A 19,811-nucleotide genomic window follows, 5' to 3' on the forward strand; every position below is an offset into this window, starting at 1 on the left:
TGGAATTGTTTAGTTTTCTCATAGTTTACCCACAAGTTATTTAATTGTGTTTTAATGTAGTCAAAGCATGTAAGTTCAATTCCTAGTTTTATGAACTGTTTCCTTCTGTAAGTCACTTAACTTCCTTGTAACTTCTAATTTTGTTATCAATAAAATGTAGTTAATTTTGCACTATATATTTCAGAATTGTGAGACACAATAGCATATATGTATTGCTGCCTATATTAATGCCCACTTTTACTAGTTTTATATTAGTTGATTCATTTGAGTCATGTGCCATATGTACTGTAAGCGGAGATTTTTTGCTTCAGTTTTCTGTAAAAATTTCTGTAAAATGGAGAAGATAATAGCAATGATCTTCCAGGGTTTTTGTGAGGATGAACTGAGATAAGTTGTAAAGTGCTTAGGACAATTCTTTGCATCTAGTAAGGCCTACATAAATGCTAATATAATACATGGAGAGATGCTATTTATTTAATCACCATGTTAAATATATATACTAAAAGATATTTTAATATTAGATTAATTAGAAATTATAAATTTCTTATTGGTCACTTGGTTTCTTTAAATTTTTTTTCTAATAATAGCTTTTCATTTTCAAAATACATTCAAAGATAGTTTTCAACATTTATCCTTGCAAAACCTTATGTTCCAAATTCCCCCCGCCCCCATTCCCTTTCCCCTACTCAGCAAGTAATCCAATGTAGGTTAAACATGTGCAGTTCTTCTAAACATATTTCCACATTACTCATGCTGCACAAGAAAAATCATATCAAAAAGGAAAAATATGAGAAAGAAAAAAAAGCAAGCAAATAACAACAAAAAAGGTGGAAATGCTATGTTGTGATCTATATTCAGTACCCATAGCCCTCTTTCTGGATTCAGATGGTTTTCTCCGTCACTGGAATTGGCCTGAATCACCTCATTGTTAAAAAGAACCAAGTCACTTAGCTTGTTTTAGAAGTATACAACATCTGAATCTTATTCAAATGTACAGCCCTTGAATATTTCAATGAAAAAGGATGAGTCCAAGAAAACTTCTATGAGGATTTTAGAAGACCAAAATAGATTTTTTTTTCTAGAGAAGGCTCAGAAGAAGAGAATTATTATGGTCTGGTAAATAGAACACTCTAGTAGGTTTTAATAAGGCACAAGTTCAAATACTGCCCCCTCAGTATTATTGACTTATAATTGATTCTGTACAAATCACAGCCTCTTGGAGATTCATGTAGCAATCAATGTCATAGACGGGGTTACTATCTTCTTAATTGATAGTAAGAATTTGCACAAGGATGAAACCACAGATCCTGGTCATATGAATGAATAAATGAAGACTTTTTAAAGTTCTTACTATGTAAAAAGTGCTTTTTGACATATATGGCTAGGGAAAGCCTCATGTACCTATCAGTAAATGAAATGTGCAAATGAGAAATTTCAGTAAATAGTAAAGTTGTACTTTTTGGAACCATTTTAATTTAGTAATACACTCTGCAAACATTGAAAATAAGCTATGGTTCTTCAGTATACTTTACTCTGAGTTTGAATTTTAAAGAATTTTATTGAACAGACATACAGTGGGAAAATACAAAACACACATTCAAAACACCTCCACCCCCCCCAGTCCCCCATTCAAGCTTTTATTTATTTGTTTATTTTTTAAGTTTTTTTTAAAAGTTATTTCAATATATGAAAATATTTTAAAGGATGGCTCAATCAAGTGTTTTCAAGACTAACTTTTAGTTGACAATTTATTATAGTTTTATAATCAATCAAGAAAATATAAAAGAATCCAAGCATTTAGAACTAGAAGAAATCTTATAAGTAATCCAACCTATTTTATAGATGTCTGAGTTAGCTGAATGGAATGATTTATTCCAGTTATATAACTGCTAAGTAACAGGGACAGGGATTTAAAACCAAGTCACATGAGTCAATAAATCCAGGATTCTTTCCTCTACACCAGTGATATTAAATTCTAATTAAACAGATGCTGTATATAGACCTAGAGAACTACAAATTAACATTATACTATGCTATATTTTTATATATTTTGTTAAACATTTCACAATTATTTTTAATTCAAACTTTTGACACCTCAGATTTATATATTATCCCCAAAACATTTTGAATTTGAATCAACAACTTTTTGATTAAGAGTCAAGAAGTGGAAACTGTCATAGCATGTCTTACTTTATATGACCATTAAAAAAAACTTTTAAAATATTTATTCAAAACTTATTGTTTTTTTCTAATACATTTTATTATTTTGTTATTTTAATTCTTTTTTGTGGAATAACTTAGTTCTGTCACGGAAGTGTCTATATATGTGTAAACATCTAGATACATACATCCTTAAATTAAACACTATGTACAAGAAGTTTTATTTTTTTAAAGAAAGTTTTCTATTTTTTATTCTTTTCACTTACTGATTTATTAAGCAAACCAGACCAATATACCCTACCATTTTAATTTGGTTATAAATTTTTAAAAAATATATCTTTAAATGATCACTTTTACTATTGCTTTTTATTTAGTAATAAAAAGATATTCTTCCTGCCTGTTTAGTATTTATATACTATCTTCCTAGGGAATCACATTTGCTGATAAGGCACAAGGTATTAAACTTATTTATTCTTACAGAAAACATGACATGTTACCTCCCCTTAGAACCTCATGTTTTTTTGGTGGTGGTGGTGGGGGCGTGTAAAACCAAGGAAATAAAATAAATAACTCTAAAGCTCCTATATCAATGTTATTTTCTTTTCTATCACAGTAAGTTGAGTGATTTTGAGTAATTTATGAACTTAATTATGTTTTTTATTTACAAGTTGAAAGAGGAATCTTAGAATAATTACTGGATTTGGTTTAAATTGTTTTTCATTACACTCTATTGACCTGTATTCATGCAATATTCCCTCATGCAAGGCCCTATTTTCATTCCTTAAACATTTACAAAATTTTTTGACAATACGTAGTGCCTGGTAGAGGTACAGAGTTCAATAAGAAAATATCTGTTCTCAAGAAATTATAACATTTTTGAAGATGGTAATTATCTATGATAAATACATGAGAAAAATGCAAACATTACTGTAAATGAAACCAGAAGATCAATGGAGGTTTCATGGGAGGGAGATTGGCATTTAAGATGTGTATTATAATAGGAGGAAGAATTTCAGGAGGTACAAGTGGGCATGCATTTCACGTTCAGAGATACGAAGATGAGCAACTACCAGAAGTATGTGTTTCTGTGTGGGGAAGAATCCAGACAATGAATTGTTCATGATATCTGGAGGCTGAGTTTTGTTATTCAGGTTGGCTAATTAGTTATGCTGGAAAGATACTTGGGAGCCAGACTTTTAGCCAGTCAATATATATTAAGTTCTTAGTATATTCCAGCTACTATACTAGGCATTAGTGATATAAATATAAGATCTCTGCTTAAAAGAACTTACATTTTATATGGAGAGAAATTAGGGACATTTATAGGTATAGAAGCATGAAGTAATATGAATATGAAGCAAATGCAAATTTAGACAAAGTTCAATATAAGACACTAACACTTGGTGGTGGTGGTGGTGATGATGGAACCAGGAAAGATTTCATGCTGAAGACAGTGTTTGAAGTGAGTCTTCATAGAACTTAGGTATTCTTCAAACTACAAGAAAGAAGGGAGTGCATTTCAGATATGCTAGATGATCATTGCCTGATGCAGATAGAAGACAAAGAGTGGCAAGTGTGAGGAGCAGATAGAAGAAGGGAGTTTTGGAAGGAGAAGTATTTGACTGGAATTTGGCTAAAAGGCTAGATGCTAAAGGAAGCCATTAGATTTCTATGAGTCCCACAATTACACAAGACTGGACTAGAGTAGGGAGAGTTCTGAGGCAAGGAGGCCAGTTAGAAGGCTGTTGGAATAAAGTAATTGAAAGGTCATGAAGACTTCATCTGAGATAATAATTTTATGACTAGAAGGTAGTGGATGAATGGGAAATGGATAATGTGAAAATAAAAAATGGTAATATTTGGCAACTGAAAGGATAAATCAGTTAAGTGAATGAGGAGTTGGGGATAATGCCAAAATTACAAATTTAGCATTGGAACACTAGTAATGTTTTTGCCAGAAAGAGGAAGATTTAGAGGAGAGAGGGTTTTTAGGGTAAAAATATTAAATTCTGTTTTAGGACCTTGAGTTTTATATGTCCAATAGTCAGTTGGTCATATGGAATTGAAGCTCAAGGGAGAGACTGAAAGTGAATATATAGATCTATGAGACATCCGCATAGAGATTGTTATTAATAAGAAAAACATGGAATAAAAATATAAAAGAACTTAGAAGAGCTGACAATCTGTTCATGAAAAACATTTTTATTTTAATCAAAAAAGAAAATGAAAAGATAAGTTACATATTTGCAAGAAACGTTATCTAGTCTATACATTTTTCTTGAATATATTGAGATATATTAGAATTCTTTAATTCATTCATATGTGTATATATACAAATACATCATAAACATATATGTATATATTTATGTATGTAGAATTTCAAACTCAATAAAAATGAACTCTTTTTGCTCCAGTGTAAGCAGCTCCTCATTAAATGTAATGCTTTAAAGAATGTAAAAACCTCCTTGATCTTGGCATTGTACCACCAATCATTGGCTAACTTGGTAGGCCATAGGAATATGAATATGTCAAGGCATGATATTTTTGCATTTGCTGTTTATTGGAAAAAGTAAAGTGCTTGCAATTTTTCAGAATTCCTGACTCTGATAATGCTTATGATGCTTCAGAGCTACTCTTTCCTATTTAAAATAGACTAGCAGAGTGTACACACATTTTTTTTTTAATTTGGTGATTTTAAAAAAATATATATTTATCTTCTCCTGACTACCTAATAGTCTCTATTCCTTCACTTCAGTTTCAGCTAGTATTTATCTTTTAGTTAAAAGACTTACTCTTAAAGGTTTTCCATATAGTCAAAATTTCATTCAGGATCCAGGGGGAAATTTTTTTTTTTGATCGGTCTGAATATTTTTGATCATCTTTACTACCTCTTTGGTCAATCTTATTATTATGTCAGTGTCACTGCAAATAAAGAGAGGTAGTTTGGTAGATGGGTGTCTTTAAGCCATTTTTTTTTAAAGGAAGACTCAAAATAGTAATCAAATGCAGTCTACTGTGAAGTTCCAAGGTGAAAACCTTTGCTTATATCATTTGCTGTTGTATGTATTTGTGAACATGGGCAGGCACAGATTCCTTTCAATTGAATGATAATTATTACTTTTATTAAAGTGTATATTTTAAGGTACAATTGTACAGAATTTGTACTGAAAAAAAAATCTCACCAATGACATTTTGACTAGATGCCAAGAAGAGCTCAAATCTGGTTAGGGAAAATGTCTGGAGGAAAAAAAAATTCTTTGGATTCTTTTCATTCATATTTTTTTAAGAGAGACCTTGGAATGTTTCTTACCCCCTGGGCTTATTATTTCTGTTTTCCTTTGTTTCTTGGCATGTTTAGTGTCTTACCAGTACTCTTGATACATACAGGCACTTGGCAGAGAGGTTCTTTTAATTAAGTCTTTGTCACTTCTTTTTCCATTTCATTAGAGTCTGTTGCTTTATTTTTCCCTATTTAGCAATTTTTGAGGGGGGTATAATAAAAAATATGAAAAAACTGACTCACACCTGCATAGTTTTAAATTTTTCTTCCCTCCTCTTCCAAGTTATATTGTAAAGCATTTGAATTAGCATAGTCTTGAATGGTGGTACTTTAGAAATAGTTTCGGTAATGATCCTCTTTTGCAAGCATTGCACTAGGCATTATGGATAATCCAGAAGAAACATAACTGATTCTTGTCTTCTTGGGATTTATAATATAAATGACATTTCATAATTGAATTTACATCCAAAAATAGAATAGAGATTATTTTTGGGTCCTGTTTTTCCTAAGAAAAATTTGTGCTCTATTGGCAAAATATACTCTTAAGAAATGACAATGATTTCAAATCTGCTTCTGTTTTTGACATGCTATGATTGATCTTAAGCCTAAAGCCAAAACCAGGGGTTAGGCAACATAGCTGCCATTGACATTGAAGGCTTTAATACACCAACAGCCCAGCAGTGGGGAGCTTTTTAATACTGATTTTATACATGCACATATTTTAGTGCAAGAAAATTCTACAATTCATGTTGGATATTTATTTTGTGATGATCAGCTTGTCTTATTAGAATGAAGGCTTAAAGCCTTCAGTGAATATTTAACACATAATTGGGGATAAATATCAAATGCTTTTTTCTTCAGGTCTACTTATGTTCCCTTCTGCCCTCCTTTAACTCAAATATGGTGGAAAGTTTTTTTTTTTTTTTTTTTTTTTCCCCTCTTTAATTTTGTCTACTCACAAAAACACATGAATTCTGTATGGCCATTTAAATATTAGCATAAATATATTTTTTTTGTTTTGAGAACTTTGTAACACTTCTTTCAGATGATGATGGCTGGAGGTATTGCAAACTACACTTAGTAACCTTGAGGGTCATGATAGAAGTTGTGATTAAGTAGATATGAAGAAATGTGTGCCTTAGTAGCATTTGTTTATACTTTTTTTCTCCCTTGTCAAGAAATGTTTTGAGTTTATAATCATAATAATTAAATTTATTCATATTTATATAGTGCTATATATTTTACATTGTACTGTGCTCAAAATAATTATGTAAGTGTGGTAGCACAAATATTATTTCCATTTTATACATGAAAAAATAAAGCCTAAGCCAGCTTAGTAGAAGCCTTATTGAAGCTGGGATTCCAACCCAGACTGTCTTTTACCTTATTCTGATTCTCCAATACCATGCTAGTTTTGTAATAGTTATTGGTGCCCAAAATTAAAGACATTTCTACAGAATATCTACTTCATTCATTTAATGAATGCCAATCCTTTGTTACCTTCCTAACTAAAATAGCTTTTTAGCAGAATTTCACTTGCTGCTTGCTTTTTCATTGATTTTTTTTTTAACAATAAAATTTAGTGTTTGTGAAATAAGTTAAGGCATTGCATTATCCATATGCTAACTGGTTGCTAAAATGGCTCATTATTCTATGGAAATTTTTAGTTCATTTTTTCTTTGACTTTTCAGGATTTTATAGGTAAGAAAGGATTGTTGTACTGTATTCTCACATCTTATTATTCTTTTTCATTGCATTTTTCTTTTCTCTAATCTTCCCTTCTACTTTTTCTCTTTTGCCCTTTTCTTTTTGCTTTTTCTCATGATGTATATGGTGACCATGTAAAGTACTGATAAGTTTAGAATTTCCATTTTACTATTTACTTATATATAGTATATTATTATTTGGCTGCCAAGAAGGTAATACACTTATTTGTGAGGCTAGCATAGTTGCCAGCTATAGTGATTATCAGAACTATAGGAAGAAAATCTAAGACACCTCCTAATGAATGACATGTTGTCATTGGAATACACCCTTTGCTGGGTTTAATTTTGTAAGGTGATTTAAGAGAAACCTGATGAGAAATGGATTTGTAGCTCACTCTGCAGTGTGAGAATTTCATATTATAGGTGTTCAGAAGACCTTCTGCTTTTGTATCATGGTATTTTCATTCTACTTAAGAACATTAAAGGAAATGTTAGCAGGTGATATTTCTATTACTTGGGTGGCAATATGTTTATTGTATTGATTTGGTATTCAGAAAGATCTGGATTAATTTCATCTCTGATATATTTGTGGCATGTCTGTGGTCAAGTCACTTAAGTTCTTAGTACCCTTAGACAACTCTCAAGAACATAATTTGTAGAATAAATGCTAATTTGAATTGGTAGAGTGAATTTCCCCATTGGGAATATGAACATCAACAAAATCATAGATCAAATCTAAAAACAGTATAATCAAAATATTCATCTTGTACCCTGAAGTCCATAATAACTCAGTTGCCTCTAGGTCTTTCCTCTCCCCTCTCGCCCCAACAATTTCCAGGATTTCATTTGCTTTTGCCTGTTCAAATATCAAAAATCTACTATACTCTTGGGTGTTTTTCATTGGACCTGTTGTAAAGCTCATTTTTTTTATATCCTTAATGTTACAATCCTCTTTATGCTTTTGTCCTCCTATGAAAGATGTATAGATTTCAAGTATTATCATGTAAATTAATTCATTCATCATTTGTACATTCGGAGCAATTCAGGGGAAAACAGGGCACACACAGATACATTTTACTAGTTTTAGAGTGTGTTGACGTAGGTATTGATAAGAGGAATTGATTGAATCATTATGTATACAAAACACTTTATAAATTATAACACACCATATCAACTATCAGTTACAAGAAGAATAGAAACTTGATCAGTGATTTAGTGAATATAGGATAGGGAATTATCTAGTAAGAAAACTAATTCATTTTAGCAGCTTGAGGTCTAAAATGGTTGCTTTACCCATGGCTAATAGGCATCAGAGATGGAAGTTAGATTCCTAGGTTTTTAATTTCAGAGGCCACTTCTTTGTCTATTTTCCTTGTTGCCTAATATCAGTTATAATAATACTGTATTATTTACATGGAATAGTAAGACATAGAGAGCAAATATTACAAGTGTTAGACATTTTGTTTTTTTAAAATTTGCATCATTATTGGCATATTAGTACCAACTATCATGTTCTTCTTTTCATTATTTCCTTTATTTGCTCATTTCAATCTAGATCTTAATGGCAGTTGCTTAATTGAGAATCTGGAAGCTATGCTTATGACTTGAATGCTCAAGGATGTCACAGAACTGGAATAAACCATGTTCTAATCTAGAAACTGCTTTATAGAGATGAGAGAGGAACAGAAAATACTGTAGTTTCCTCATGCCTTTATTCTCATATTAATGGCGAAAGCACTGGCAGGATAAGGGATATATAGTACATTAGTGGTGCTTTTTTCAGGGTTTGTGAAGCATAGCACACTTCACTCAGATACTTAGAATATTCTGTAATATGGAACCTTGTACCACAGAGTCATATTCTTGGATTCTACTTCCCTTATTGTGTCTTATGTCCTTTAATAGAAGTTGCTTGCTTCAGTTTTTCCTATGTAAGAGACAGTGCCTGCTGTCTTTAGATTTTTGTGTAGTCCTTTAGGATTTTCAAGCATGATATATTGCTACTCTATTTTTTTTTTTTCCTTCTTCTATTTTAATAATTTTAAACTTACTTTGCCTTTTGGAAATTTAGAAATTATTGCAAAAAAAATTTATCATGCAAAACATGAGGACTATATTCTTGGTAGAATATCGTGCAGTTTGGGTAATATTACTTTGTAATATTATTTATTAATTAAATTATTACATGGACATTAATATAGTTTAGTTTAGTATTATGTAAATACTTCTTTCACCATTATTTTAAATTTTTTTCCTGGTACAGATTGCTGCTTCAATGATATCATGCTTTTCCCTTATTGATAAAATTTGAGAAATGGCCAATGATTTCTTTATTAAATTTCCTGAACACATTTCTCTCTTTATAACTGAATTCTTCATTATTAATTGCTGGTTCCAATTATCATCATGGTATAAAACTAACTTTTGGTGAAAGAATCCTCTTTATGTCTCCATTCACTGAGATTTCTTCTTGGTCTTTTACTAGGGATTGCTCAAGCAAATTCCTTAGCCATATTAACAAAATATTTTGAATTGCAGTTTATTAACTTTCATAAGGCTCAGCATGAATAAAACTAAGGATTCTGCCCAAAGAATATACTTCTAGATTTGGCAAATATGAGGTAATATTCTGGGTGACAAGATGGGATTTTGAAAGGGACAGGGTATTGGCTTATTGCTCTTAGAAGGATGTGGTATCATTTGGTATTTTAATCATTTATTATTCTATCATTTTATAATGGATGGTCTTTTAAGTCAATTACTTTATGTGTTTGAAGATAGATTAGTGTAGTGTTAGGGAAAAAATTGGACTGAAAACCAAGCATCTGTTCCTGCTTCAGCCACTGGCTGTAAAGGGATTTAGACTAGGTTATCTCCAAGGGTCTCCTGTAGCTCAAATATGCAATGCTGCTAGTTGAAAATGAAGAGGGAGGACTTTTCATGAGTGAATCACATAGAAGGGTCACACAGCTAGGAAGTGTTATCGTCTGAGACAAAATTTGAACTCAAGTTGTCCTGACTTCAAGGCTGAAGCTCTATCCACTGCTCCACCTAGCTGCCCCATAATATTTGTTTTTTAAAGATGAACATGTCTTTACACACCCAAAATTCAACTTGCAAACATAATATAACTTAGGAAATGTACTCTAATTTAAGGAGAAGCTTTTAATGAAGTTTAATGAAGGGAATGATTTTTAATGAAGAATTACTAGCAATAGTTTTCAGGTCCTACACTAAGCCAGTAAGAAGTCCTACAAAAATATCACACTTGGAATTGCTGGACCTAATATTACTTCCATTTGAAATTACTTCCTTAAAAAGACAAGGAAGATAACAGAAAATACTAGCTATATTGGTTATTTTGAAGAGCATGTATATTCACTTGGCTTCTGTTTGAAGATAAATAAAATTAATATTTATTGTCTTGACAAAAATCTGAGGGGAGAAATCTTTGGAGTGGGAAAATTAAAAGATGAATAGAATAAGAATATAAAAGGATAGTATTACAGGGAGTTGCAGGAGCTAAATTTGTGAGTTTCTTTTCTTCCTTTGCATTGCTGGGAATATTTTGACCCAATCTTTACATTGTGAAATAATGCTGAATCTGGAAGAGACTACCTCTAGAAATATAGTTAAGGAATAAAAGTATAGAAAAATTTGGCAGCATGTATTTATTATATAAATAAAACAGAATATGAACATTTTTTAATGGGTTGCCTAACTTCACAACCAGAAAGAACAGTTTTCAAAGTGTTATTTTCTGTGCCTCAGGTCAGCTTCTAGGCATTAGCTTGCTATTCAAGTTTTGGCCCTCTTCTAAGTAAGTTAGGGGGAAATCACTATGCCCTTGAAAAATTAATTTAGTGTTACTAATTTGCAGATGTCTTACTCTCTTTGAGCTAATGGCAAATAGGGACACAAATAGAGACTTGTCCCTTTTGCTTGGTACCTCTATGCCATCACCATAAATTTTTCTCTCAACCAGCAAATCTAGGTCCTAGCTTACTCCCTTCAAGTTTTAACATACATTGACTTTGTCATTCTTTCTATATTACTCAAATCTCAAGTTATTCATAGGGAGAAAATCCCAGCCTTTGTGCTTCTCCACCTTTTAATAACCTCTCTGTGAGAAGGATTTACTATTTCACCATGAAGTATTATAAGGGAACTTTGTGGATGTTTGAAAAGATTAGTAATTTTATAATTTACTAAGATTTGAGAATTGAATCCTACAACTTTGCTAGTGATATATAGGGCTTTCATTTTCTTTTCTTTGTTCCCTTCTGACTAAAATTTATCTCAATTTTGGTTCCATGCCTATGGAACTAGTTGGTCACAGCATTTATAAAGTCAATAAACAGTACAATAAAATCAGCAAACTCCTAATATGTGACTGCACTGTGCAAATTACAAAGTGTAAAACACTGTCCATCAAGGAGCTTATAGACTTATGGGAAAGATAATATACAAAAGGAAGCTGAAAAGAGAACATGCCCTTTGAGATTACCTAACTTGTGGAAAATGGTTTTCCTAAAGTCAAAACTAAGTCAAAACCATATTGTAAATAGATATATCTAGAAAATTCTGAGACTTTTCGGAGAATTTTTTGCCCTTTTCTCCAGTCCTGATATAGGCAAGTGAGGGATGTTGAGTACCATAGCTTAAATAATCTCCATGATAATGATTTCTATATAAGGGGAAATATGATTCAGGACAAATAATAAAACATACTGCCCATTTAATGATAGACGTGTGAAGGATGAAGTTCATCTGCTTTTTCTCTTTCTTTTTTCACTCCTAATCTCTACCCTCTCTCCCTCCCCAGCCCCAATGTGGAAATTTCTTTTGATTTAACTAAATCATATTTTGTGTTTTGGGGTGTGTGTGTGTGTGTGTGTGTGTGTGTGTGTGTGTGTGTGTTTTGAGATTATTGTTCTCAACTGAGTCAGAAGGATGAAAAAGTGAATTTTGGATGATTAAAACAATTGTTTAAAAAACGTTAATATGCTCAAAAGGTTATCAAACTGTGTGTACCCTTTGATCCAGCAGTATTTCTACTGGTTCTGTACCCCAAAGAGATCTTAAAGGAAGGAAAGGGACTCACATGTGCAAAAATGTTTGTGGCAGCCCTTTTTGTAGTGGCAAGAAATTGGCAACTGAGTGGATGCCCATCAGTTGGAGAATGACTGAATAAAGTATGGTATATGAATGTCATGGAATATTATTGTTCTATAAGAAACGACCAGCAGGATAATTTTAGAGAGGCCTGGGAGAGAGTTACATAAATTCATGCCAAGAAGAAAACCATGTTGTACATGACAACAGCAAGATTATATGATGATCAATTCTGGTGGATATGGCTCTTCTCCACAATGAGATGATTCAGGCCAATTATATTGATCTTGTGATGATGAAAGCCATCTATACCCAAAGAGAGGACTGTGGGTATGGATCCCAACAAAGCATTTTCACTTCTTTTGTTGTTGTTTGCTTGAATTTTATTTTTTTTCCTTTTTGATCTGATTCTTGTGCAGCAAGATAATTGTATAAATGCATATGTCTATATTGGATTTACGTATATTTTTACCATGTTTAATATATATATTGGATTACTTGCCATCTATGAGAGGGAGTGGGATAAAGGAGCAGAAATTGGAAGAAAAAGCCTTTGCAAGAAAGGTCAATGGTGAAAAATTATACTTGTATATGTTTTGAAAATAAAAAGCTTTAATAAAAAAGTTCAGCTCTTAGTAGTCACGTGGTCCTGAAAGTTAATGAAGTTTCTGAAGAGTGAAAATGTTTTTATGAATTTATGGTGGGGTAGAGAAGGACATTGTCTTGACCTGTGGAGGTTGAAGGTTTCATGATCTACATGAATATTAAAATTTCTGAAGAAAGTTGACATGGGATGTGATGAATGTGAGTTCAGAGCTCAAATCAGTGAGGGAGTTGAGAAAGTGGTCTGGAGGAAGGGAGATGTCAGTAATAGTAAGGGAAAAGGGCAACAAAAAATTTTTATGAACTTGAAAAAATGTTATTGAAAAATAGAGATGCAAGGATGATTTGAAAAACAGAATAGAAGACATCTTCCTTTTCACTTTCAGGGAGGAGTTGACTCTTAAGTTAGGGAATGGGGGAAAGAGATTTGCAAGAGGTATAGTCTCATGGCCAGACCAGATTTCAGTTAACATGGAATTTGAAAACAGAGCAAAAGTTTCACAAATCATGCTGAAATACATTTGGAAATAGACAAACAAGGTTAGAGAAGAATAGAGATGAGATTGAAGGTGATGAGACTTTTAACATGATAAGAATGGATGATTAGGATTAGGGAATTAATATGATGGGAGGTAGAGTACAGTAGCATTTTATCAACATTTGAGGGGGTATGGGGGACGTAGCATATTCCTCAGTTGCATTCTAGTAATGAAGGGACTAAAATCAAATAAGTTTAAGAGTATAAGATTGGAATCAAATGAGCAATCATTAAGTATTTTTAAAAGCAGTTATTATGTGCCAGGCATCCTGCTAAATGTTGGGTATACTAAAAAGTAGTAAAGATGAGATCTGTTGAAGTAATGGGATTGAATCATGAAAACTAGAGAAGGCTTTGTCTGCTACTAATTAAATGACCAGATTATTCTGATAAATTTTCTAGATTTGCTTAATTTCTCTGGAAATCAATTCCTTTATTTGAAAAATGAGAGAATTGGACAAGATATTCTCTAAGGTCTCTAAGGTCTACATTCTTCCAACCATATATATCTGTGATTGTGAAATGTGTCGAAATGAGTCTGAAGCTTTCTAGAGCATTGAGCTCTTCCAGATCTATTGACTGCTGACATATATAGTTTGTCTGTGTTTTCTTTTTTTTTCTTGGTAGGTGAAGTTAGGTCAGTGAAATTGTAGAACTACTTAGTTCTGAGGGCATCTTAGGGAAAAAAAAAAATTGGGGGTGGGTGGAAAATCTTAGAATCAATGGAGTTAGATTATTTAAATTCACTTGAATCTCTGAGTCTTTTTATTTTGGCTGACTAGAGAACCTACCAGGGAGGCAGGACTCAAAATATTCTAATATGTGGATAGGCCCTTTTAAGCCCTCTGCCTTGGATCCAGAGCCACATTTCTAGGCATGATCCAGTCATAGATCATGTCAACCAATAGATTATACCTATTTGTGAAATAACACCAGATTCTACTGATTCTACTATTGTTTTCATTTTATGAAGGAAAGCAACAAGAAACTCATTCCTAGAATTCATTATAATTCTCCCCATGTACCTGGATGTATATAAGGAGGTTTCAAATTGAATGCTTATTTCTGGCAGGATCAGTACTCTTGAGTCTTTCACTAATCTAAAAGTAATTCCAAGATCTACAAGTTACTGAGCATGTATGATAAAGGAAGTAAATGAAAAAAAAAAAAACAACCCAAAAAACAACAAGTTTTAGTTTAAAGCTTTCATAGCAAAAGTGACTTTTCAAAAGCATGTGAAAACAATTTGATCTTTATAATAATCCTTAAATAAGCCTTAAACCTTGTGCCTACAATTTTTGTGCCTACAATTACTGATGTAAAGAGGATTTGCCTGGATAAACAGTTTTCTTCATTTCTTTTGATTATAGCTTTTAATTCAAAAGTTTAAGCTTTTCGCAAACAAATTAATTTTATTATGCTTAAAAGAAAATCAGTCAGGCGAAACATTAGAATGAAGCACTGATGATGGAAACTATTGGTATCTTGTTTTTTGAACCTCAAATTTTTTATTAAGACGATCAGTATTTGTGGCACTAGTTGCTATTTACAGAATCTTATTTCTTTGATATTTTGACTACCTCTCCTCAGTAAGAATCATTGTTTTGGTCCTTATTTCTCCTCAATTGGGGAAACAGTTGAATTTTTTTCTTATATTCAAGGAAAGATACACACACACATAGAGACATAGAAATATATATATATATATATGACACAGTATATATGTGTGTTTATATATATGTATAAATATGTGTGTATGTATGTGTATGTGTGTGTATATATATATATATATATATATATATATATATATATATAGTTGTTGAGTCATTTCAATCTTGACCAACTCTTTGCAATCCTACTTGAGGTTTCCTTCGCAAAGATACTGAACTGGTTTGTCGTTTTCTTCTCTAGCTCATTTTATAGATAAAGAATTGAGGCAAACGAGGTTAAGCGACTTGTCCAGTGTCACACAACTAATGTCTGAGGCCAGATTTGAACTCAGACAGAGGAGTCTTCCTGACTCCAGACTTGGCACACTATTGTGCCATCTAGCCACCCTTGAGTCAAATCTCTGAAAAGAAGTGAGGGGAAGTACCTTTCTATATCCTTTCTTGGTGACTAAGTTTAGTGATAAAAATTTCAAAAAATTTTAATTTTAATTGTTTTAAAGAATTGATTTTTAAGTAAGCATTTCATAGTTGCTATTAAAAAAAAGAAAGTAGTTTTTCCCCTCTTTTCTTTCTTTCTTGAATACATTAGTATAATTCTTTTCCAATGTAAGAAATTACTACATGGAAGATTTTTAGGGAAACACAAGTATTTCAGAAATTTTGGTATTTCTTATCTTCTTCCATGAATATACAAAAAGTATGAGCTTTGTGGTAACCTCTAACCTATTTAAACTTTTTAGAGTGTTGTTCTTCAACTATTATCATCTCTGGATATGACCAGATTAATTTATTTAGGACTTCATTAATAGTTGTATTTCATTATTTTAGCCTTATAATTATGATTTACTAAAATTATGTTAAATAGAATTGTTGAATTTTGGAGACTTTGTATGTATAAAGTGATTGTGATAAAAGATAACTATGCTTTTTAGCTATTCCTTTTTTTTTTCCTGAATTGACACTTACTAGCTTCTTTCATTGAACGTCATTTTCAGAAAGGGGTGGTCATTTTCAGAAAGCTCTAATCAAAATAAGTAATGTCTTTGTTTATTATGATGTCTATCTTTTGGAGTAGTAAATGAATGAAAATGTCCTGTCAGTTCTGTTTTGTGCAGTCATTTAATCAGTAAATATCTGTTAAGCATCCATAGAGTATATGACGACAGTGCATAAAACTTTCAGAGTATTAGGTTGGAACCCAGTGGAATTCAATGTTAGTTAATAATGAAGGCATTCTTTCTTCTCTTTTGGGCTTATGAAAATGGTTTAAAATCTATCTGAAAATACGTGCTCATGGTAAATGATGATTTATGCAGCATTTTGGATAATAATTAAAATACTGGATTACTTCTATTATTTACAATTAATGGGTAGGTTGCTGAACTGGTTTAAGAAAAGATGTGGGCCAGTAAATTTCTAGGTATCATTTGAAATCCATTTTTACGAGAATGGATTTTGAACTTGATTCTTCATATGTAGAGAGCTCTGATTTGCAGATCAGGAAAGGACATTTAAAAATCTATCTAGCAAAACATATTTTCTGGTTGTCTTAAGTCCAATCAATTTTATTATTTGGAATCTTTTCAAGGATATACTCTGGGGACTTGAAGATGGTTAAGCTACAATATTTCCTTTTACAAGATAAGGCTAGCCACAAGAGATAGGAAAGTGACATAATGCAAGATTTAGTGACTCATTGAATCCATAACATAATTTGGGTTTATTTTGGAAGATTTCTGTGTAGTGTGCAGATGGATTTTTATATATGTATATTTGAACTATGGTTACCAGTTTAAACACATTCCCTTGGTATACACACTGAAATAATATCAACTTCACTGGGGACTTTTCTGGAGCAAAAATGTATATAGAAATAGAAAATGGAATTCTTTTCCACGATTTCTTGCTGATTATAAAAAAAAGGGGGGGTTTAATTCTGAAATCCTAATAACACAGATTATCTGAATACAGTGAAAGATATGAGGCATAGAAAATAACATTTATGTACATCAGAGTAGTATATTTTTAAAAACATACAATAAAAACTTGTTTATTAGTTGAACATTTTACTAATAATTTATTTTCTCCTAGAATCCATGTAAATTAATAGAAGTTAGATTTCCTCAGCTAGCACAAATGGTTATTTATGCCATTACAATTTTTTTTTTTTTTTTTTGGGTATTCATTTCAGTGATACTTATATTGCTGTTTCTAAAGTTAAAATGCATTATAAGTTCAAACATGCTATCAAATGGACCTTGGATTAGGAAGAGCATATTATTATCTTTCTTACAGTATGATGAGAAAAGGCCATTGTTATATGGGACAGGATGTAATCCCTACCTATAATTTCCTAGCAGCCATGCATAATGGAACATTAGACTAGAACTCGGGGGGATTCAGTGTTCATGAATAATGAGGTTAGAATTGCTTAGTCTGATGATTTTACAAAAAATGCTTTAGCTCTTTGTACTTGCATATTGCTCTATATCCATGTATAACTAATAATTTATGCTGTAGTGTGGCCCAGCATAAAGCATACTGGACTTGAGTTACAACAGTTGTGTAATGTCTCTTTGCAAGCAACATCATCATGGCCAAATGACTTATCCTCCCCGAGTCACCATTTCTTCATCTATAAAATGGGAATAAGTATGATTATATTTTCCTACTTCACTAGGTTTTTGTTGTTATTTTTATGAATAGAGAGCTTTGTAGACCTGAAAAATATAGCATCAATAGAAGCTCTCATTGTTTTAGTGGTTGATAATCATGTATGTATGTCTGTAGATTGATAGTATATTTAAACATAAGATACAATCTCACTTTCAGGAACATTTGGTGGTTAAGCTTTCAGTCAATTTTTTTTTAAAAAATAGAACTAAATCATATATCAAATATATATATATATATATATATATATATATATATATATATGTAAACAGAGGAATATCTTGTAAGGGAAGTGTTTCTAAGAAGGGGGATTAGATCAGTATAATTTCCCCCCAGTCTTTACTTGGACCATCTCTAGAAATATGCATATAAATTTGGGGTATTGTGATATTCCTAGTCAATTTTAGTATAGAGGGGGTCCATAACACAAAATAGCCAGAGGAAAACATGTTCCATAAGTGTTTATCTAGAGGAGAGGGTGGGAAATACCACTATCCAAATGCAAGAATTAAAGAAAAATTTGAACAGAATCACAATGTAATCAGTCTAGTAAAGCAGCAAATCCCTAAGTTTTTAGTGACAGTCACTAATGCATATTTTCCCCCTTCAAAATGACAAAAAATTCATTAGATTATTCTCTTTAATGCCTTTCTATTTAATATTTTCTGTATTTTCCTTTTGTTTAATGTTTTAAATTGAAAACTCTTCATTGTACAATATTAGAAATTTTCAATTTATAAACAGTATGCAATGGCATTTCTTACTCATTTTAAAGTTACAATAGTAAGAAGTACTGAGTTAAATCTTTATAATGTTTCCTTTGGCCTCTGAATTCAAAATAGAAGATGGTTGGCACAGATGAGATAGAGCCACTGTTGTCTATTATAACCTCTCTGACTAAAATGGAGTAAAAGTACTTTCTTTAGTTGCAGTTAGGATTTATTTGTTATACCATGCATGTTTCCTAACTTTATTTAAAATACTGTGATTGTATTTTAATTAGGTAGGATAGTGATGATGACAGAAATCCAGGTAGAGAGCTGTAATGGACCTATTAAGCCATTGAAGCCACTCTTCAGATTTTAGGGAGAAAGTCCCTGAGATCTTGAGAGTTTGGGATTGACCCAAGGTCACACTGGTTATATGAAATAGGACATTTGTGTACCAGGTTTTGATTGTCATTACTCTATCTACTGAACCATACAATCTTACATGGTCCTAGTAACATCCTACTCTTTTTGTTTTTTGAATTTCTATAAGAAAATGTCATTATCAGTCAATTAATAATAAGCACCTTCTATATGTGTGCTAAGCACTAGGGATACAAAAAAGCCTTATAGTATCATAGATATTGAGCTGGAAATATGGGCATTACCAATGTCCTAGGCTCTGAAATAATGTTAAAATGTGATATGCAAAGTTACTAAAAGAAAAAGTCACTGCATTGCCATATTAATCTCAAGAGTTGTTGATCTTATTAAAAAAACACTGAGGTTTAATAAAATGATGCATCATTTCTCTTGTTCTAAAGGTTTAAAGTGTACTTCTTAACTTAAATCTCCTAGTAGCCAAGCATTATGACTCATAATTAATAACAATAACAGTGTTATTTGGTTTAGAAAATGTTTTCATATCCATTATCTCATTTGTTGCTTTTACTAATCCATGAATAAGCAACTGAAATATTATTATTCTTGATTTAAAAATTGAGAACACTTAAGTAAAAATTTAAAAAAGAGCTTTTTGGAAGGCCCTGAAATCAGTAATGTGTTAAGTAACGTCTAGCAAAGCTGGAATTTAAAGAAGATCTCTCTATATGTAATGTCATCTATGTCCATATCTATATTTATATAATCCAACTCTATCTCCATTTCTATCTTTTATTTATTTACTGATGTTTTAAAATGCATTATTTTCAAATATTGTATCATCCTAAATTCTAATCCTGTCCTTCTTATCATGCCTCACATTAAGTGAATGAAAAAAAAAATCTTCCATTAAGTACTTACTAATAAGGAAAATAATACACATGGTAGCCAGGCAAGGACAATTCAATCTAGAAAGAG

The 19,811-nt window shown here is 31.7% G+C and overlaps 1 protein-coding gene across 21 annotated transcripts in view; it reads left to right on the forward strand.

Moving 5' to 3' along the window:
* Positions 1-19,811, forward strand: part of PARD3 (par-3 family cell polarity regulator) — a 670,322-nt gene that overhangs the window by 301,233 nt on the left and 349,278 nt on the right. The gene's annotated exons all lie outside the window — the stretch shown is intronic.

The sequence above is a fragment of the Sarcophilus harrisii genome, chromosome 5, assembly GCF_902635505.1.
Source record: "Sarcophilus harrisii chromosome 5, mSarHar1.11, whole genome shotgun sequence".
NCBI classification, from domain to species: domain Eukaryota; kingdom Metazoa; phylum Chordata; class Mammalia; order Dasyuromorphia; family Dasyuridae; genus Sarcophilus; species Sarcophilus harrisii.